Source organism: Macrotis lagotis, chromosome 8 (genome assembly GCF_037893015.1).
Source record: "Macrotis lagotis isolate mMagLag1 chromosome 8, bilby.v1.9.chrom.fasta, whole genome shotgun sequence".
Lineage (NCBI taxonomy): Eukaryota > Metazoa > Chordata > Mammalia > Peramelemorphia > Peramelidae > Macrotis > Macrotis lagotis.
Window position 1 is genome coordinate 52,723,569 of NC_133665.1, and position 22,719 is coordinate 52,746,287.

Genomic DNA, 22,719 nt, shown 5'->3' on the forward strand with positions numbered 1-22,719 from the left:
AATGGTCCATTAGGATCACAAATCAGATGAAAATACACTTTTAAGTGAGCTTATGGTAACTTTGTTTTGACTTGATCTAAGGGTGCCCTGAACTGATTGAACCATAGTAGAAATGAGGGTTTGAAATCACAAGGAATTGGGTTCAAGTCCTGTGTATCTCACTGTCTTTCTGACATTGGACAAGTCTCTAGGCCTCAGCTTCCCCATCTATAAGATGGAATGTGTTGGATAGATGATACTTAGGGATCCCTAGCAGGAAGGAACCTACTCTAAATAAATGATTCTGTGACTTCTTATAGAATAAAAAGATGAGTAACATAAACTAAAAACTGAAATGAAACTCTAGCTAAAGTGAAAAAAAATCTATCTTGTGATTGGAAGTATGTGGAGAGGAAACTAGATTATTGGACCTTTTTTTGGCAATTGAGGTATTTTGACTGGATTGAGTGTCAAACTCAAATAGAAATGGGGCCTCTAAGCTATAAATATGATTCTCTTGAATTTCTCATTTTAGTTTTAAATGTTACATGCATTTTTAAGTTTATTTTGCTAAATATTGATTTAAGGATCCCTTGGGAATTTGGCAGACTGAGTTTGACCCTTCTAGTCTAAGACCTCTTGTCTAGAGATGCCAGAGGTTTTAGTCCTAACTTTAGTCTCCCTTGAGAGTCTGAATACAGTGGCTTATTTCTTTGACTTTTGTTACTTGACATTGGCCTTTGGACATAACAGACCACAATAAAGACTTGTTGAATGTAAACAAAAGAAATTGAAAGATGTTTTCTAGGTTTAGGGAAGTAGTTATTTTGGTTAGAAATTGTCCCTAATTTGTATTTCTACTTGCATGTTTCAGTACCAGCCCTAGATGGCAGCACTGAATCCTCCAATTTTCAGTCATTTGGGGCTATTTTTGCTTAAGAGTTTTGATTCTCTTTGAATAATCACATTTTGCGGGGAATTACTGTCATTGATAGCCTGCCACCCAATTAATCTTTCCCAATAGTTCTGCTTACCAGAATAGAAATTCAGACAGTAGACAGAAAATCTGGGTTTCAGTCCTGGATCTTCCTCTTAGCTGTGATGGAAAAGTTTCTGAGCCAGTTTCTCCATCTGTAGAATGAGATTAATAATCCTTACCCTGTACCTTGTGTTGCTGTAATGGTCACATGGAATAGACTAGGAAAAGGGGTTAGAATTGCAATTTCATTGACCTCGGGAACTCTTGGAAGAGGAAACTCCTTCTACCAATGCAGGTTTGCACTTTTCCTGCAATATACTTTTTTTTTTTTTGCAAGGCAAATGGGGTTAAGTGGCTTGCCCAAGGCACACAGCTAGGTAATTATTAAGTGTCTGAGACTGGATTTGAACCCAGGTACTCCTGACTCCAAGGCTGATGCTTTATCCACTACACCACCTAGCCACCCCCTTTTCCTGCAATATAGAGAGCTGTCCAGAACCCATAGAGTTTAGGTGTCTTACCTAGGGTCACACAGTCAGGCTAAGTAAGACTTAAAATTATAAACTCAGGCCTTTCTGGCTCTGAGGCCAGAAGTAATACACTATAAATGTGAATTAAGAATCATGGGCAGATCTCTAATCCACCCTCAACTTGCAGGACATTTGCTGAAGCTCCCAAAGCCAGTAAATGGCAGAGCTGTAGCTTGTCCCATGTATAAATCCAATGTTCTTTCATCATTGGACACTGCCAATGTTTGGATGTAACTAATACTTTGGACCTATTATATATGATAATCATGGAGTATAAGCAAGAGGTAACCATTAGATAACTCATTTACTCCACTGGTACCCATAGAACTGGAAGAATTCTAGGGAGGCCTACAGGATGGTGGGTGGACCCCCTCTGTGGCAATTTTATAGGGAGACATAAATGAATCATACAGCTTAGACATGAATGGGTTGCATTAAAATAGGCAATATTTACTGCCGACAAGATCACAGAACCTTTGGTGTATAATGGATAATAATAGTAATAATAGGCAGCGTTAAATTCAAGAAGACCTGGCTTCAAATCCTATCTCCTCTACATATAGGTTGTGTGACTGGACAGGTCCCATAATTTCTTAGTGCCCCAGGCAAGTCTCCTAAAGGGCAAATTGAAAGCAAAATGACTGGGCTGCATTAGTAGAAGGACTGTTCACTGAGAGCTTCCTAAATCAATGAAATCACAAGTCCAGTTAAAAAAATATAAATATATATGTATACACTCTCTCTCTCTCTCTCTCTCTCTCTGTCTCATACACAGTAGTGCTTAACGGTAATTTAACCCAAACCATTCACTGGGATGCTTTTGGTAATATGGGTACTATGGAATCATCAGTTAAAGAAATATATGAGATGCTCCCTATGCTGTTAGATCTAGTCTTGATTTGTTAGGTAGATTTTCCCTGACTAGAAAAAGAGACCTATTGCAGGGAGAGAGGCCCATTTCAAGGAGGTACCTTGATAAGATCAAGGCCAAACAGCTATTGGTAGTTTTCAATCAGACTGGTCATTGCTGCCAGGGTTTGTTACTGCAGCTTTCTTAGTACTATTTTGGGAACAGGACTACATCCAGGTGGGACTGTGCTAAGGGATTTTATTTTTGAATTTGTTGTACTTGTGACTTAGCTCTCCATCCTCCCATCACACATACTATTTTATGTCTCTGTCACCCCAACAGGCATTAAAAGTGGTGGGTTGATGGAGGATGTAGATGCTTTAAGAAGGAAAAAAGAGAAAATGCAGCATTCTTAGTCATGAATCTCAATACAATTTAAACCACAGCTCCCATTTTGAGGGGCTTCTGTGGCTATTTGATCAATCATATGGCATCCTCGAGAAAGCCCTGGTCCTAGAATTGGGAAGACCAGAATTCAAATGTGATCTCAGGCACTAACTGGGTCACCTTGGGCAAATTAACCTTTGTCTGCCTTTAGTTTAAAGGAAAGTTCCAGGTTTCAGAGGTCTAGTTTCTGGTACTCAGATAAGGCCCAGTTATATGGGCTTTGCAGTTGGGGACAGCTGCCAGCAACCACACAGAAGGTGGTGTAGGGCCCTGGATTTTAGGCCAGATCTCAGAGCCTCTGCTTGGGTGAGGCACCCTGTCCATAAAAGCCAGTGACCCATGATTCATCTGAACTCAATACAGACTTCACAAGAAGGACCCAGCATTCCTTTGACTCCCCAGTCTGGGGTAAGTGCTAACCAAGAAGTGCTGTTTTTCTTTTTTCTTTTTTTCAAGCAAACAGAAACAGCAAATATAGACCAGATCTTGTTGGCTGAGCTCACACCTCTCCCTCTGCCTGGAATGTATTTTCTTTTCATTCACTGATCCAAATCCTCCCCTTAAGGCCTCAGCTTAAGAACCATCTCCTTAATAATAAAAAACAAACAAACAAACAAACAAACAAAACCTTTCTGGACCCTAGATACCCATTTTTCTAAACTTTTAGTCTTTACAGCTCATTTTCATTCTAAAATATTTCCCTTCTTTAATTTTCACATGGGTATACTCTATGTCCCCATTGAGATTTAAGCTTTTTAAGAGTAAGAACATGCTTGAGGCTTCCTTTGCAACCCACACAGCCTTTAAATGATGCACAGTTGGTGGTCTATTAAATACTTGTTGAATTAAATTATCAAAGGGAAACATGAAGCAGCAGCTTTGACCACAAGCCAAAATTGAATCCACCCCACACACCTTGTTCCTATGTAAAGCACATTTCCTCCCCACCCTCTTCAAGAATTAGGCCTTCTTAGCTAGATATTAGCTAGGGCATGGTTCTCAGGCTAGGGAAGGAGAAGTTCCAAACAACTCTGCCGCTGGAAAAGGATTTGACCAGAAAAGGTCTAGCTCCAGGCAGTTTGGCATAATACTCTTGCTCATGTACTGTGACTCCCTCATTTTCCTTTTAGGTATGATCCTGACAGAGTCATTATAGCTCAACTAGTTTATAAAAATGTTCATGTTTTGGACAAAGTGACTGTTGCCTTCTATTTCTAAGTAATGCATCTTTCTTGCTTTACCTCTTACCATTTATTAAATGTGTATCAGATGTGTCCTTACAATGACTTAAGTTAAATTCCAACACATTTCAACTTCTGGGCTAAATCAAATAGATGGAAAATTCTAGTTTGTGCTTAGAACATATCAAACCAATGAACATTTTAAATCATTTTCTTTGGAGCACTGAGTTGGATATTGGCAGACAATACAGTTTTAGCTAAGATAGTTTTTGCCCTTATGGATCTTACATTATAATAGGAGGATCTGAAATATATAGGAACCTATATTACAAAATAATGCATAAGACAGATATGACAAGTACTTTGTGAAGAAAAATATCATTATGGGAATCAGGAAAGGCTTTGTGAAGAAAGGAATATTTCATAGAATCTTAGAATTTAGAGCTCAAAGTTTAATTCCCCAACGTTTTTTTGTTATTTTTATAAGGCAATGGGTTAAGTGATATGCCCAAGGTCACACAACTAGTAAAAATCAAGTCACTGCAATTTGGGGGTATCTGCAGAATACCATCTATATCCACAGAAAGAATTGTGGAGTTTGAACAAAGACCAAAGACTATTACCTTCAATCTAAAAAAGAAAATCCATTATCTTATTATGTAATTTTGCTATCTCTTATATGTTATTTTTCTTCCTTAAGGATAAGATTTTTCTCTCATCACATTCAACTTAGATCAATGTATACTATGGAAACAATGTAAAGACTAACAGACTACCTTCTGTGGGAGGTGGGAGAGGGAGGCAAGAATAGGGGGAAAATTGTCAAATTCAAAATAAACAAACAAACAAACATGCATAAAGAAACAAAGAAACAAATAAATGTTTTTAAAAAATCAAGTGACTGAGGCCAATTTGAACTCTGGTGCTCCTGTCTCCAGAACTGGCACTCTATCCCCTGCACCAACTGGCTGCCCCTTTCCAAATTCCTTTTATTAATAAGGAAATAGATGGAGGGAAGGGAAAAGAGCATACCTAGGCTTCTATAGGTGATAAGTAGCAGAGTCAGAATTTGAGCCTATCTTCTCATTCTAGATTCTGTATTTTTCCACATTGGACTATAAATTCTGGATAGGAATTCAACAGATGGAATTGGGGTGGGCAAGAAGAGAATCTAGGGAAAAAGCATGAGCCAAGCTACGGGGGAGAACAAATTTAGGGTGTGCAGAGGAGATAGCAAATAGCCCAGTTTGACTAGAGGTCAGAATACATAAAAAGGTGGCATCAGACCTCAGAAGTACTTGACTTTAGGTTAAGTTTGAACTATACTGGAGCCATGAACCTGCTTTTGAACTTAAGAGTTGATATAAGCAGATCTATACCTAAGGAAAAATAAGTCTAGAAGGGCATATGAAGTATGGATTAGAAAAGGGAAAGTGTGGAGATAGGAAGACCTTGGGTTTTTCAGTAATCTAAAGGAGTGGCAATTAAAACCCGTACTAGAGTGGTAGAAGTGAGAAGTGAGAATGGAGAGGAAGCACCAGATGGGGGGAGATATTTTTGGAAACAATTTCTGGACTTGGTAATTTGCCTAAGTATTTCTCATTATTTGGGGCTGCTTTGAAGTAAGGAAGACTTGCGTTCAAATCCCACCTATGATGCATACCGGTTTTGTGACCACGAGTAAATCACTTTAACCTCAAAATGCCTTAGATTAAGTTGCAGAGCTGTAATTGATCTGCATGAGAAAAAGGAGGTTCTTCACTGAGGAAAACTCTAGGTATAAAATCACAAATCTGAGCAAAAAAATTGATTTAGAAAAGGCTGAATGGAAGGTTCTGAGTATTTGGAAGTGCAAATCTGGAGTTTGGAAGAAAGGTCAGGATAGAGAGACTTGGAGGCTTGTGAGTCATTTGTAGAGGTTGAAGCTTTAGATTCAAAAAGAATATAGAGTGGGAAGAGAAGAGGGCTAAGGACTGATCCTTGGAAAGTGTCTTCACCATCCCCTGAAGGGGTCAGGAAGAGAATTAGCAAAAAGAAGGAACTCTCAGAGAATAGGCAAACCAGAAAGATGGTGGTCTTTGAGAGGCTAAAATAGAGACTTTCCAGAAAGACATCCAATATATCAAAGGATGCAGAGGAGTCAAGTAGCATGAGGACAAAACAAATTCACTGCACTTGACTATTAAGAGGACATGGTAACTTATGAAAAAATAGTTTCAGCAGAATGGTGGGAACACAAATTTGAAGATAGAGTAGATGATAAGAAAGTAGAGGTATTGGGTTTGTACATTTTCAAGAAGTTTGCTGCTGTAAGGAAAAGAAAAATGGGATGATAGGTGGAATGGGTAGAAAGGTCAAGGAAAGACTTTTTTTTGGAATGGAACAGATTTGAGCATGTTCGTAAGCATATGAAAGTCCATTTTCAATTTTTCAAATTCAATAAACATTTTTTCTCAATTGATATTTTATTTTTCCAGTTACATGATATAAAAGTTTTTCAACATTCATCCACATGCAAATATATATATATATATTTTAAGTTACATAATCTCCTTCCACCCTCCCTTCCCACCCTACCTCCCCTCAGTGGCAAACAGTCTGGTGAATATTGTGCATACACATTTGTGAATAAACATTTATTATTAAGTGCCAACTATATGTAAGAGACTTTGTTTTGCATTGAGGGTACAAAGACAGAAAAGAAACAATCTTTTCCCTCAAAGAACTTATATTCTACTGGACAGTGGAGATATATCATCTACTCAAGAAAACAGAAAGAGAACACAAAGGAATACAATGTCATTTCAGGAGAGAAGGTGTTAATAAATGGGAGGATCATGGAAAGGTCTTATATAAGAGACAGCAGTTTTGAGTTTTGTTTTGAAGGAAAATCGAGATTCTTTGAGGTCACAGTGAAGAAAGCAATATCCCAAACTTGGAAAAACACTTGTACAAAGGCATATAAAGAGTGTCCTTTATTCCATGGACATTATAGTGAGAGATCCCCAGCTTATCAGCTACAAGAAGAATGAATGTAAACTTCCAATATGAATTCTAGTAGAATATAAGTTTCTTGATAAGGTCAGCTAGGTGGCACAATATCCAGATTGAATTCAAATTTGATCTCAGACACTTAATAGCTGTATGACCATGGGCAAGTCACTTAACCCTGTTTGCCTCAGTTTCTACATCTGAAAAATGAACTAGAGAAGGAAATGGCAAACCACTCCAGTATCTCTGCCAAGAAAATTTCAAATGGGGTCACAGAGTTGTACACAACTGAAAACAACTCAGTAACAATCCTGAGTACCTTACATAGAATATGCTTGTAGAATTCATTTGAATCTAAACTAATAAAGAAATTTACTGTGATTCAATCTGATCTTTTTCTATCTTTTCAAATCAGATTGATTCAAGCAGGTTAGAGATGATAATATGATTGTTACTGCCACAAAAAAGCCAAAGTCTAGACCACACTAGCCTCTACATAGATAATACTCACTGAGTGGGAGCTCTCAACCCAGCCCTGAAACATAAACCTGCTATTTAAAAGTGCTTCTTGTTGTCATGGGAACCAGCACATTAGTTACATCTGGGACTTTTCAGTGTGCTCTGGTGACGGGGCTACTGAGAAAACTGATTTGAGAAAATCATCACTTTTAGGTAGTGAGGGTTGCTGAGGGGGAAAGCAGAGGCAGTAATGAGAACATTAGAAATACTACAGAGACCATCTGGCCTGCTCTTTCTGTACCTCTGCTCTTCCCTGAAAAATAAGGATAATTATTTATATGGAAAACTTGGGGTTTGAGAACTGCCTCCACAAAAGATAGTCCCAAGAACCAGCAAATGACATCTCTCTTTCCTTTGAAGATTAATGGTCAAACCTAAAAGGGAAGAGAAATGTGTTTAGTGCAGAAGTCAGAGACCTATCTCACTTAATACTTTAATACCACCTCTTTCCTGAAGCCTCCTGGATTTCTTCAGAAAGAATTGATTTCTCCCTCATCTGCCTTTGTTATTATTATTATTTTCAGGCTTATTTTTTTGTTGATATTTTTTGTTTTTGCATTACCCACATTTTCTTGTATATCCCTCTTTTCCCCTTTCCAGGGAGCAAACTTATAAAATGAAAAATAAATATGGGGGAAAAACAATTTAGCAAAATTAAAATTAATTTATAAACCAAGTCAGGAATCTATACCCACAGCCCCTCAAATTTGCAAAGAAGAGAATGCATACACATTTTTTAGTCTCTTCTTTGAGTTTAAGCTAAGCAGTTAGAATTTCATGGCATCCAGTTTCTACTGTTTTGTTGTTAATCCTCATTTGTTTTCACAGAACTTTATTACATGTTAAATCCTTTTCAGTCATGGGTTTTTGTTGGCAGATTCTGGAGTGGTTTGCCATTTTCTTCTCCAGTTCATTTTATAATTGAAGAAGCTGAGGCAGAGAGTTAAATGACTTGCCCAAGGACACATAGCTAGTAATTATCTGAAGCCAGATTTGTTCTCATGAAGATGAATCTTCTTGACTTCAGGCCTGGCACTCTATGCATACAGCTGACCCACAAAACTTTACAACTTCCTCTAATTTACATTATGTTTGTCTGAACCTCTATGTCTTATCTCCCACTGCTTAGATGGTAAGCTCCTAATTGACTAACTTATGTATCTTGGTATCTCCCCAACATCTAGCACTGTATTACAGGTAATAGACACTTAATAAAATGTTTGTTGAATGAATAATGATTGCCTGAGGCAAATGTAAAAGATATTCTCCTACAGTATTTTATGATGTGCATCTCTTTTCTCACTCTTTGCCCCTTCCCCTTTTCTCCTGCCTCCTTTTCTCTTGTTCTATTTATATTTTTTCCCCTAGGTAGGAACCTATGCCTTTGGTCTACCAAAGACACCTAGAGATATCACTTAGCTCCAAGAGGATTAAAGAGATTGTCATTGTCTAGGCTGGTTAGTCAGTGACCCTTCTTACAACTGGTAGCTGAGATTTCCATGATTTATGACCCTTGAGTAGACCACAGTGACCAGCCCATGACTCAAGATTGGCATTCAGTGATAGTTGGCCAAGCCAAGAGACAGGGTAGTTTGTTTATTATAACTGGAAATTGCAATGTGCAGATCTAGAATTCTTGCTTAGGGTAAGGAATATGAACTAAAGGTTTAGTTAAGGAAAAAAAGATACAAGTTTGGGGACCTTATTCAAAAATTGTGCTTTGGGAAGAATATTTTGACTCCTTGAGGAGTCCAAGGTGGTAATTATCTATCTCAATCAGCACAAACTCCTAGTTCCTATTGGGCTGATTAAACCTAAATAAATCTCATGGCATTATGGGTAAAGGACATCTTTATTTAAAACAGAATGCAAGGTAAATAACAAGAAATTAAATCAGATAGCAAGATCTCTAACCACTTATTTCCTAATGTTATCAGCTTCCAGGGAGAGAAGGCTATGAGCTCACTTCCTAACCTGTTTTGTTTTTTTTTTTTTAACACAAGATAAAGGGATACTGGCAGTTTTACTCATAGCCTGGTCTGTTAAAAAAAATTGGGGTCCAGAAGTGACTTTCTGTCTGCCCTCCCTCTTTTCCTTTTTTTTCTACATTCTCTGACTGTCTCTCCTCTTTCTCCCCATGTTTTCCTCTCTCGCTTCATCGCTCTCACTTGCCACTTACTAGTCAAGTGACCTTGGGTAAGTCACTTAACCCAGACTTCTTCCCATCCAGTTGTCCTGATTCATATCTGACCACTGAACCCAGATGGCTCTGGAGGAGAAAGTGAAACTGGTGACTTAGCACAGCTCCCCCTCACTCAAATCCAATTCATGTGCTTGTCATGACATCATCTCCCTGATGTGGTCTTTTTCGAAAATGAAGGATAAACATAATCTCTCTCATCTCTGCCTATCTTTTTCTTCTCTTTTCCAGTAGTGCTCTCTCCACCTCAACCCTCCCCTTTCCTACCACCTATTTTGCTTGGTGGTGCTAACTTCAAGATGTTCTAGACTAGACTAGACTTTAGATACTGCTGAAGAGAGTCTTCCTCTTTTTTCTCAGCTTCTGTTGCCCAGATTTTCAAAACAGATTTTAGGAGATTCACACTCCCCTTTCAAACTGGATTTGATGAAAACTGTTGAGTTCTGCATATGATTTTGGGAAATATAAATTCCAAAGGGAACATGGGGTAGGCATATCTCCTTATACATAGTTCACAAAATAGCTATTTTCTTTCCAAGGACAGAAAAGCAACTGGGTCATTTATAATGGGCTATGGAATTTCTTTAAGTGAAATGGTTTCACATATTTGTACAAGAAGAATGAGTATATTCCTTAATCCCAACAAAATCCTATTAAACCTATTGGATTTATGTCTACTTTTATTCTTTTTCTCCCCTATTTAAATTAGTGGAAATGAGAAAAGACAGGAATGGCAAAGAATGATGGAATATATCCTATTGTGGCTCTAACTCCTCACATTTTTTTCTCCACTGTGAAAGTGGAGTAGTAGGCCTAGAGTCAGAAAGATCCGAGTTAAAATTTGACCTCAGGTACTTACTAGATTGTGAATCATGGGAAAGTCACTTAACCTCTGTTTTACTCAGTTTCCCTAACTGTAAAATGGGGATCCGTCTACTATAGGTGGGGTCAAATATGATGGAATGTGAGGATCAAATGATAAAATATTTCTGAAATAATTGCTATGTGTTTGGCACATGGTAGGCATTACATAAATGTTTCTTGTCCATTTTCAGATAGTATTAATCAAGTATAAAAAGCACTAGATTTAGAGATAGGATCAAATCCCAGCTGTACTCAGCTGTGCTCCTTGAATGTGAGCAAGTCAATTAACTATTTCAGATCCCAGGTCCCTCATCTGAAAAAAGGTTTTTTAAATGGTTTTTAAAGTCTCTTACAGTTTTTCATTTTTAATCTTATCTGTTGAGATCCCTTCCCTTTGTTGACCTCCAATAATAAACCCCATTGTATCTATAATCCCTGGGTGGCACTGATGTCCCAGAGAAGATTCACATGCTTTGTGGAGGTCTTAGCATAACTGATGAGACATAAAGATTCCTGGATATACCCTCTAATAGGTATGTCTGATATCCAACTCCCCTGATGGACAACTCAGAGGAGGTTTTTTCAGATCTTGCCTTCCAGTAGTGGACTTGTAGAAGAAACTCTTCCCAAAACTCCATCTTAGGGTTTAGTTTTCTAGTTGGGCATATCTGCATAATCATGGAGCGTAGAGAAATATTAAAAAATGTGTATGTTAACCTAATTCTATTTTGTCTTTCTTAAGATCAAACTGTTTTAGAAACTTGACCAGAGATCCAGTTCTGGTTTCCTTGCTTTTGACATATTATTCAATAGACAAGCTTGCAAAATCTCTTTCTCTTGGACCACAGGTCCCATACTCCATCTGTCCTAGGTCTGTGACCCAATACTCAGTAGTGAACAATTAAGCTGCCACTTAGCAACTGTTCTTGCTCCCTATAAAAGATCAACCCTTTTTTTTTTGCCATATCTTGGGCCTTTTTTTTGCCCTGCTGCAAGTAGCTAGGTGGTAAAGTGACTAGAGACCTAAGTTCAAATCCAGCCTCAGACACTGCCTAGCTGCATGACTTTGGGGCAATTTCATCTGTATTTGCCTCAATTTTTTCATGTTAAATAGAGATATGAACACCTGCTTCAAAGGGTTATTATAAGTCAAACTGAGGTAGAAAATGTGAGAAGCTCAAAATATACATAGTTGTTGCTATGTAAATTTTAGCTGTGTGTGTGTGTGTGTGTGTATGTGTGTGTAGTCACAGGCTGACCCTTGTTCAGTCCCTGTTGCTGAAAGGCTTTACAGAGATCTTCTTGGTGAGACTCTGCCTCAATATCTTCCAACCTCTCTGAGTGTCTCCTTAGGCTTCCCTGGGCTGCAAAAATGACTATGATTTTTTTTTCTTGAATTTCTCAATCAAGATAGAGTCCTCGTTTCCCCCTCCTCCCCAGTTCTTTTTGGGTAGTTGTAGGGGAGAAGCTGGCTTCTTTCCCCTTCTATTGTTTTCATCTTTTCTGGTCTCCTTTCCAGTTTTTTTTATGCTTCTTTTACTTTCCATAAAATTCAATGATTCAGAATAATGGTCTGTTGCTATTTCATATCTCTCATCTCCATACTCTTGCCCTGGTTGCTTCCTATGCGTGGAATATTCCCCCTCCTCACCCATCAGCCAATAGTTTCTCAATAAACATTACTAGGTACTTGCTATGGGTCCCTCACTTTGCTAAGGGTTGGATATATAAATAGATTTCTGAAAATACTGTCCCTGCCCTCAAGGAGTTCATATTCTAAAGGAAGAGACAATTTGCCAACATCTACTTACATACAAAGTATATACAAGTTAACTAGGAGGTTATCTAGGAGGGAAAACACCTGTGGTGGAAAAGGTTAGGAAAGTCCTCTTGTAGCAAGTGGGATTTGAGTTGAGTATGAAAAGAGGTCAAATAAACTAGAAGGCAAAAGTAGGGAGGAAGAGAACATTCTAGGCACTGTGTTAATCAGGGATTGTAAAAAGGAATGAAAAACTGGAGATAAAAGTATCATGTGTGGAGGAACAGCAAGACCTTTGATACAGGATTGCAGAATACATCTAATGTGATCAAAATTATTATCCATTTTGTATTTCATAACGTTCCTCTATCTGTCATCAATTGCTCCCCTTTCTATAGGTTTGACAGATAAACTATTGCTTGTTCTCCTTATTGGCTTTTGATATCACCTTTTATGTCTGAATCCTGTACCCACTTTGACCTTATAGGGTTTGAGAAAGTGGTCCATGCCATACTATCTTTGAGTTTTTATCAAAGAGTAAGTTCTTATCCCAGAGGCTGGAGTTTGGGGTAGATTACTATAGTCTTTGACTACTGTTTCTTTTGTACCTAATCTATTCCACTGATTCACAACTCTATTTCTTAGCCAATGCCAAATACTTTTGCTGACTGATGCTTTATAATTTTAGATCTGGTATATGTCTAAGTCACCTTTCTTTGCAATTTTTTTTCATTAATTCCCTTGATATTCTTTGATCTTTTGTTCTTTCTTATGAATTTTTCTATTATTTTTTCTAGCTTTTTGGTAGTTTGGTATGGCACTGAATAAGCAATTTATTTTAGGTTGATTTGCCATTTTTATTATATTAGCTCGACCTACCCATGAACAATTGACATTTGCCCAGTTATTTAGATCTGATTTTATTTGCATGTATAGAATGCATCAAGGAGAAGACAGTGTTAGAAGACAGGAAGGACAGGAATTAACCACTTGAAAAGGGCTTTAAAAGCTAGACAGGGAATTTTCTATTTGATCTTGGAGGTAAAGAGGGAATCACTGGTGTGTGTGTGGAGGGGGGGGATAAGTGTAATGAGAAGTAATGAGGTCAGTCCTACACTTTAAAAACATTGATATGGTAGCTGAGTGGAGTGAGGAAGGAAGACTCACCCATAGGTTATTGTAACAGCCCAGATTTGAGGTGAAGAGGGCCTGTTCCTGGGTATGTCAGTGGCAGAGGACAGAAGGCCTGCATGCAAGAGATGATAGGACGATTTGGTCTGGTCAGACTTTCTCGTTTGTTTTATACATATGGGAATGGAGGCTAATGCAATCTATTCAAAAGGGTATTTATAAAATTTACATAATACACAAAGCCCTGGGGTTAAAGAGATGAAATGGAAGTGTCCTTCCTTCATCTACCAAAGTGGTTTTCCTAAAGTGCAGGTCTTTTCCAATTACCTTCCATCTCCTCTATTTGTATCTTATATGTATCTGTTTCTTTATATATTTCCCTCCTTTTCCATTAGAACATAAGCTTCTGAAAAGCAGGAGCTATATTTGCCTTTCTTTGTGTCCTGAGTACTTAGTAAAGAGCCTGGTTCATAATTGGGACTCAATAAAGGCTTGTTCACTGAAAGAAAGAAAGAACAAAAAAGAGAAACTTCATGTTAAGAATTATATGTTATGCTGTTTTTTTTAAAGTACATATTAAATTTAACATGGCAGTAACAAAATTGCCTTCTGTTGCCTTCCAAATTTCATTTTCTTTTTGTATATTTTTTTTTAATTTTTTTATTTTTTAAGGCAATGGGGTTTGAGGGACTTGACCAAAGTCATACAGCTAAGCAATTATTAAGCGTCTGAGGCAGGATTTGAATTCAGGTCCTCCTGACTCCAGGCCTGGTGCTCCATCCACTGTGCCACCCAGTTGCCCCCTTCTGTGTATTTTTCTTATTTTTTTGATGCCTTTCTTTTGCATCTCTTTCACAATTGAACCCATCTTTCCCACTTAACCCTCCAGGCTTCAAAACTTCTTTGTCACTGTTGAGGGCACAACCATTCTCCTAGTCCTCTAGACTTGTAACCTAGGAGTCATCCTTGACTCTTCACTATGTCTTATACCCTAAATCCAATGGTCTATCAAAGTCAACTTTGAAACCTCTAAAATATGCACCCTTTTTTCATTGGATACTGCCACTAACCTTTTGGCTGGTCAGCCTATCACAAGTCTCTCCCTTCTCCTGACTATTCTCCATTTAGTAGCCAAAATGTTAACAGGTCTGACTCATGTCACCTCCATACTTCATAAACTCCAATGACTCCCTATTATTTCAAGGTTCAAATATAAAACCCTTATTGAACATTTAAAATAGTTCCCCTTCTTCCAGTCTTCTGTCTTAAACTTTTCTATATATTCTTTGCTCCAGGGCCACTGACTTCTTTGCTTTTCCACAAACGAGATATTCTATCTCTTGGCTCCAAGCATTTTCTCTAGCAATACCTCATTTCTAGACTGCTTTTTATTTTTTTTCCATATCTATCTCCTGACTTCTTTGGCCTCCTTCAAGTCTCAACTAAAATCCTACCTTCTACAAGAAACCTGTACTAATCCTTCTTAATTTTAGTGCCTTCCTTCTGTTAATTTTTTACTACTTATTCTGTAGGTAGTTTGTACATACTTGTTTGCTTATTGTCTTCCTCATTAGATTATGAGCTCCTTGAAGGGTAGGGACTGTCTTTTGCTGTTCTTTGTATCCTCATGCATAGCACATGACAAAATTTGTACATAGTCAATAAGCATTTATTAAGCAAACTTAGCTCTCTTCCTCAATATAAGTCCTCCCTTGTAATAGTTTAGTATATTCCAGTCAACTAGCAATTAGCAGTTTACTATGTGCCAGAGATACAAAGAAAGAAAAAAATAGTCCCTGCTTTGAAGGAGTCACAGTCTAGTGGGGGAGACAACATGCAAATTATTATGTACAAACATACAGGATAAATTGTGGGTAGTCCCCCAGGGAAGACACTAAGATTAAGGAGGAATAGGCAAAGGTTTCCTACACAAACTAGCACAATGATCAGGTCTGAAAAATGTCTTGTTTTGTACTTCCAAGAGGTGGGAAGCATGTTTCATCATCATCAGTCTTTCATGGGCAGAACTAGGAAAACTATTGGCAGAACTAAAAAATAAAAACAGAAAACATCTAAAGAACAAGCCTAGAAGGAATAAGAACAAAAGAGACAAGAACAAAAGGAACAAAAGGAAGAGAAAATTCGGATGGAAAATATTCTCAGTGGAAACCTGCTCCTTAATCTCCCTGGTCCTCCTCAGACTTAAGCCAATTTCAAAGTAATGAGAGAATGTTATCTTTAAGAACTGTGCCAAAGGAATAGATGAACTGAAAAAGGACAGAAGATAAGCTTTTTTCGGAATTTCACAAAAAGTTCAAGAAATATATCAAGCAGTACAGTTTTATGTGCTTAATTATTAAAAAGCTGCTCATTCAAACTTTACTGGACATTGTGATTCTAATTTGGTCAGAATTTCTTCCCATCTTCTTAATGACCTATAGATTTCCTGCATTTAAAATTCAAATATTCAGAGTCTGAGGTCTTTCAAAGTTGTTTTCTCTATGTTGTTTAGGTCATTGTATAAATTTTTCTTTGGTTCTTCTCATTTTGTTCTTTTTTTCATTCATACTTGCCAAATTTCTCTTAATCCTTCATATTTTTCTCATGACATAATAATATACTATTGCATACATTTGCTAGTTTTCTTCCGATCTACTCCAATTAGTAGTTACCCACTTTCTTAGCACTTTTTTATAACTAAAAATGCCACTATAAATGTTTTTAACCATCTCTCTCTCTCTCTCTGTCTGACCTCTTTTGTATATTTGTGTGTGTGTATACACACACACACACACACACACACACACACACACACACACACACACCTAGGAGCAGTATTGCCAGGTCAACGGATATGTGCTACATTGTTTTTCAGAATAGTTGGACTAAATCACAGTTCTGTCATTAATATACTTTTCATTTTTTTGTTATTTTTGCTAATTTTAAGGTGTGAGGTATCACCTTGTTTTAATACTTAGTTCTCTTATTATTACTGATCTGGGAATTAACACATGGTTGGTGATAGTTTGCTTTACTTCACTTGAGAACTGCCTCCTTATTTATATTCTTTGATTTATAATCACCATAGAATACATTATTCTAATATATTTGTATCCATTCCTTGTTTATCTTGGACATCAGACTTTTTTTTTTTTTTTTTTTTTAGGTTTTTGCAAGGCAAATGGGGTTAAGTGGCTTGCCCAAGGCCACACAGCTAGGCAATTATTAAGTGTCTGAGACCGGATTTGAATGCAGTTACTCCTAGCCGCCCCGACATCACTTTTAACAGAAAAAATTCGCTGCAAAGATTCCCGCCCCCCCCCCCCCCCCCCGTTAACTCTTTCCTTTCTAATTCTCATTGCATTGATAATGCTTATGTAAAAAATTTTTTCACTTATAGAACTAAAATTGTCTATTTTCTCTTCTGGGATTATTTCTATTCCTTGTTTAGTTAAGAAATCTCCCCCCTACTCAGTTTTAGTGGGTATTTCTTCTCTTAAATTAAAAAAAAAATCACGTACTTGTCTCAGTTGTTTACATAGAAAATGAGAAGAATGTTGTGAATAGGATCTTTAACCTCATAAAAAATTCAGCATGCTGCAGATGGAAGATTTGGATTGATATGAAAACTGTCTCCCACATAGTCTTGTAGCACCCTAATATAATCCATATGTGATAGTGTGCTGTGGCTCTGGTTTTATCTACATGGATAGCAAGAGACTTGTCCTGATTTTCCCTTTCACTAACATTAGTGCAGCAGTGAACAAAAATCATGTGGTTTCAGGGATGATTAGGAGCTACTATTCTGCATAGATGTTTTTTTTTTTTATCAGAGAACAAGGAAATATAAAACAGGACTTTCACACTTTCAAAGTGACGTGTTAAAATGGGAAAATCATCAAAGCTGAGTCAGGAGGAATTATATTGTTCCCTATAAACTCAAGTTCTATTTTTACTTGAGAAATGTATTTTAATTATCAAATCTAAATCTGAGAAAAAAATTCCCTCTCTGAATAAAACGTCAGTAAACACAAGTAGGTAATCATACTTTCCAAAGTGGTAGTACATTGGGAAGATGGTGTGACTTAGAACTAAAATTGACTTTTCTTTTTTGATATTTGCTATTTTTTTAAGATGAAAGGTTAATCTGGTTTTTCAAGGCTGAAAAAAGTCAAGATGATACTTGGCAGTAAAGTATAATTCTTAAAATCACTCAAAGGACATAGAAAAGGGAAGACAGTTTCAAGATGGAGGATACTATCTCCACAAATATTTATGCAGAACCTACTGTGTATAGGAAACTAGGAGCTCAAAAAGATATAAGGGAATAGATATAAAAAGGTAATTAACAAAATAAGCTAAGAGGAAACCAACCAACCAACAAAACCAGGACAAAAACCAGGCCATTGGCAGTTAGGTGACAAACTCCAACTCAAATGCTTCCTATGTGTCATTAATAACCAAGGCACAATATTAGACATGGAGATACAAAAACAGAAATCAAATCATTCCTGTCTCAAGGTTCTTGACTTTTATTAAGGGTGGAGATACACCTATAAATAAACCCATAAATACAAAGTTATTCAAAGAGGGAGAAATTATAGCTTTTTCCCAATCCCATTCCATTAATGAATGACAAGCGAGTGATACAGATAATACAATAGGTGTTGAGGGTTAAGGCAGTTGATGAACAGTCTAAAATGGGATTAAAATTAGAACTCTAAGGAAGTTTAGGATTTGGATAAATAAAATTTAGGCAGAGAAGAATTTGACTGAGTACATGCAGATGGGGACACAGTATTTGGGGATCAATGAGTAGAGAGCACTTTGGCTGGGGGTGGAGTTTTATTGGAGTATAGGAAAGGAAGGAGGTAAGGAACAATAGCAGATTGTAGGTCCCTTGTTCCCAGAACTTGTTAACAGTTACGCTCCAAATTGGTGACTCATTTCTCCCAGAACAGATTCCCCATTGAGATACACATCTCCATTTTTCTGTTCTCCCAATCCAATCCATTATGCTTCCTGGAATCTTTGTTTTGGGCTCCCCAACATCACTTTGTTCTTCAACACTCCATTTTGAACTGCCTCTCATGTTTCTTTTCTTAATCATGCATTAAATTTCAACTGGCTACAGCTAACAATAACAATGATGACAATAATGTTGGTATTAAAGAATACTTACCTTTGAGGAGATTGTACTGCTCTCCTAGTTTGATTGCCATGATGATTCTTTTACTTTCTACCCATGAGGTTTTCCTGACCTACATATGCCTATCCTGGCAGGAGAAAGTCAAGTGATGCTTTACAGTAAATCTGCTGATTCATTGTCCCTATCCTTCCTGAATTTCTCTCTCCTTAGATTTTTTTCTTTTTGGAGGTCATTTTATTATTCCCTAATAAAAGGGGTAAAGAAAGCAACTCTTCCAATCAATCAATAATAAACATTTATTAAATGTCTGCTATGTGCCAGTCACTGCACTAAGTAATCAGCATACAAAAAGAGTCAAAAGACTGTTGCCCTCAATTATTTAAAAATCTAATGGGGGAGACTATATATATCTAGATCTACATAAATATGTATAGATATACATATTCATACATATATGCATATATATATATATATATATCAAACTATATTTTGCCAACTGGGAACTCTGTGTCAAAGCCTTATTTCCAATCCTAGAGACATATGGGGAAAGGGGTAACACAAGTCACAAGCAGATACACACAAATATGCACACACACAATCACCTCATACTTGAATCCTGAGTTTCTTGGGGGAAAGATTATTTTGAATGGCTTCCCATACTTTGTGGGAAATGGAGAGTCCACTGACTCCTAGTAGCCCAGTCCTGGGCTCTACTCTGTTATTGGGACAAATAAAGAACAGATCTAGTCTTTGTCCTTGGTCAGCTCATATTCTGGGGACCTAGGGGTTGTCTTTGAAGAACTCCTGGCTTAGAGGAGACAAAACTCACACATGAACATACATATGCCTGTGAGTATAGGGCAATTGCCAAATGGGGATTATATACACTAAATGAATTTGGAGAATGGGATCACTCTGAATCTGTGTGATAGTCAGGGCCTGAAAGAGTGGGTCAAGTAGGACTGAGCAGAGAAGAGGGCAGGCATTTCAGCAGAGCCAGTGAGGTAGGGATATACGAGTTTAAAGACAGGTTGACACAAAAGGGGTATGTGTGAGGGCAGGGGGGGAAGATATAGTCTTTGTCACCTGGTAGAATTAAGAGGGATTGAGGGCCACTAGGTGGTGTAGTGGATAAAGCACCGTCCTTGGAGTCAGGAGTACCTGGGTTCAAATCCGTTCTCAGACACTTAATAATTACCTAGCTGTGTGGCCTTGGGCAAGCCACTTAACCCCATTTGCCATGCAAAAACCTAAAAAAAAAGAGGGTTTGGAAAAGGCTTTCTGTAAAAGATGACATTTTAATTTAGACTGCTCAATAAACAAAAGAGACTTTGAACACCCTTTTTTCAAAAGTAGACATGGAAATGGATTTAAATTCACAGGTGGATTTAAAAAAATAAATTATATATTCAATCAGGTTATAAAACATGTGAGATGATAAACTCAGACACTTCCTAAGTATCCTTAAGTTCCAAGACACGGAGATGCAAACACAGAAATGAAATCATCCCATTCTCAAGGAGTTTAGGTTCTTTATGGAGGGGAAGTTAACCTGTATATATGTATATAAACACAAAGTAAATTAATTCAAGAGGAAAAACCCATTAAATTCTACATAGCCTCCATCCCATTTATTGAGGTAGGTGTGGGAAGGAGGTGAAGAGGAATCTGAAAATGCTTCCAAAAGTAGGGGGGTGCATGATTTAGATTTCTTGGCTACCTTCTCCCACGTGTTTCAGTTATTCTATATCTAAAAGAGGACAATTCTTGCCAAAATGTGGTAGTAAAGGATTCTCTACTAATTGGTTGTTGGCAAGATTTAATTAACTTAGTTTAAACTGCAATAAATTGAAAACTTGATTACCACATATTACTAAAATGATTTGTTTGAGGTAGAATTTTTTTTTTAAACTAAGCTGGAAAATGCATGTTTTTACTGTTGTGATTTAATACCTCAGCACTTGGGTCAGTCAACAAAATAGTTTCGGTAACCTGAGAACTATTTTTTTGGTGTGTCATAGAGGAGATTCTTGTTCAGGTTCAGGTTGGACTAGATGCACTATGATGTCCCTTTCAGTCCTGAGATTTTGAAATAATATACCATGGGAGAACATTTACACATCAAACTAGGTTTCCCACCTTCCTTGGAACTCTTAGACAAGAAACCTGGCAGGAGGAATGGTGGCTATTACCTCATCCACATTAACACCACACTCCTGTTGAATAAAGTTGACACATCAATAAAATCCAGGTGAAAAGCTTATCTGGCCAAAGTCAGGAGCCTATTTTCAAAACCCCGCTGAAATAAGAAGCAGGTCTTTATCTCCCTTGAACATAATAATTCACTTGTTTCAGTACCTGGCTGTTACAACTCAGAAAATAGTTTTGGTGCTTTTTTTTTATCTCCTAAAATTAAATATATATATGTATACATATACATATAAACACACACATGAATTCTTTTTTTTGATTCAAGGCTGGGAGATGAGTCAGTTAATTATCAGGGCTACACATAGGATGGGTAACCTTCTCTTTGATTTTCTGGCCCATTCTTAATTCTGATGCTCTTAGTGGTTAACGTACATAATTATATTCATCATAAATTATGCCATATGCTACTTTGTCCCACCCTTTCACAACCCCCATTTTCTGCTTACCTGAAATATGAGGCTGTGTTCATTGCCACACAACCCAAGCTCTGTGTTTTATGTTTCCCCAGGTTAATCGGGATTAAAATTATGCTAGTGAGGGATTTCATCATTGTTCATGTTCATCCAGGGCTAGTACAATGCGCTGTGGTTGTCCAGCTACACTCCCTCTCATTGTTGTAAATGAAAAGGGCTTTGGAGTCAGTGTCAGAAGACCTAGATTCACTTAGGCCTTGTGGTTTCCTAGCTCTGTGACCTTGGGGCAAGTCGTGCTTCGGTTTCAACTATAAAATGGGGATAGCGAGCCCGACCCAGTCCAGATAAAGGTTGTCACATAAAATCATAGAAGAATGACAGAATCCAGGAGTACCTGAGTTCAAATCCGGCCTCAGACATTTAATGTAATGACCTAGCTGTGTAGCCTTTAGACAAGCCACTTAACTCCATTGCCTTGCAAAAAAAAAAATGACAGAATCTCAGAGCCGGAAAGGTTTATGTCCAGAGGCTGAATAGATGTCAATTCTTCAACCTGTTGTTTCTACCTATCATTTTTTGATGACAGTGTTCTGAATTTTACAATTTCCCCCTCCCCTCCCCCCACAGACAGCAGTCTGATAATCTTGACTTCATTCTTCAACTCCTTTTATGTGCGTTTGATTTGCAGAGCTCTGGAAATGGGGCCCCGGCTCCCTAACGAGGCGGCCCATTGCATTTAAAAAAAGCCCCCCAGCTCCCGGGTTGCGGCGGGAGAGTCTTCCCTGTTTGCTACAGATTCACCGTCCTGGGCTCAGACTCGGAAGGCCAAGGCTTGCACCCGGTGATGGTTCACGACGCGCCCGGAGCTAGGCGCCGGGAGGCCCCGTTCGGTGGCCGGGCCGGGGGTCCCGTCGCCTTCATCGGCAGAAGGCGTGGGGGTGGGGGTCCCTAACTGACACATCGGCTTTTCCTCCGCCCGGGCACAGGGCGCCGCACCCAGCCTGGCCGGCCGAGAGCTCGGCCAGCTGGCCCCGGGCCGGCTCAGCCCTGGCCCGGGGGGCTCGCCAGGGGCTCTGCCGGCCAGCCGCGCGGCGGCCACGCCCCGGCCGGGAGGGCGCCCCTCGCCTTCGCCAAGAATCCCCAAGGGGTGGGCGCCAGCAGGGGCCCGGGCTCGGCCGGGGACGGGGCCGCCCCAGCCTTCAGCACCACCTCCGCGGCCCCGGCACGAGGCACTGCGGTGACGTCACCGCCCGGGGCTCGCCGCCAGGCCGGCCCGGGCGTCCCCGCCCCTCGGCCCCCGGGGCTCCCGGCCCGGCCGCGCGCGGCCCTTTTATAGCCGCCCCGGGGAGGGCGGGGCCCAGCCCGACGCCAATGGACGTCTTGACGCCACGCGGCCCGGAGGGGCGGGGCTGGGGGCCGGCGCGGGGCGGCCTCGGGATCCGGCCCCAGCACCGAGCGGCCGCGCTGGGCGCTCCCCCGGCCGGCCGGCCCTTCCCCGCGCTCCGGCCCGCCGCGT

At 38.9% G+C, this 22,719-nt stretch overlaps 1 long non-coding RNA gene across 1 annotated transcript in view; it reads right to left on the reverse strand.

Moving 5' to 3' along the window:
* The window catches only part of LOC141495567 (uncharacterized), a 58,034-nt gene that overhangs the window by 6,800 nt on the left and 28,515 nt on the right, over positions 1-22,719 (reverse strand). The window contains exon 3 of the long non-coding RNA XR_012470810.1: positions 1,014-1,110. This is a non-coding gene — a long non-coding RNA (uncharacterized LOC141495567). The remainder of the gene's footprint in view (positions 1-1,013; positions 1,111-22,719) is intronic.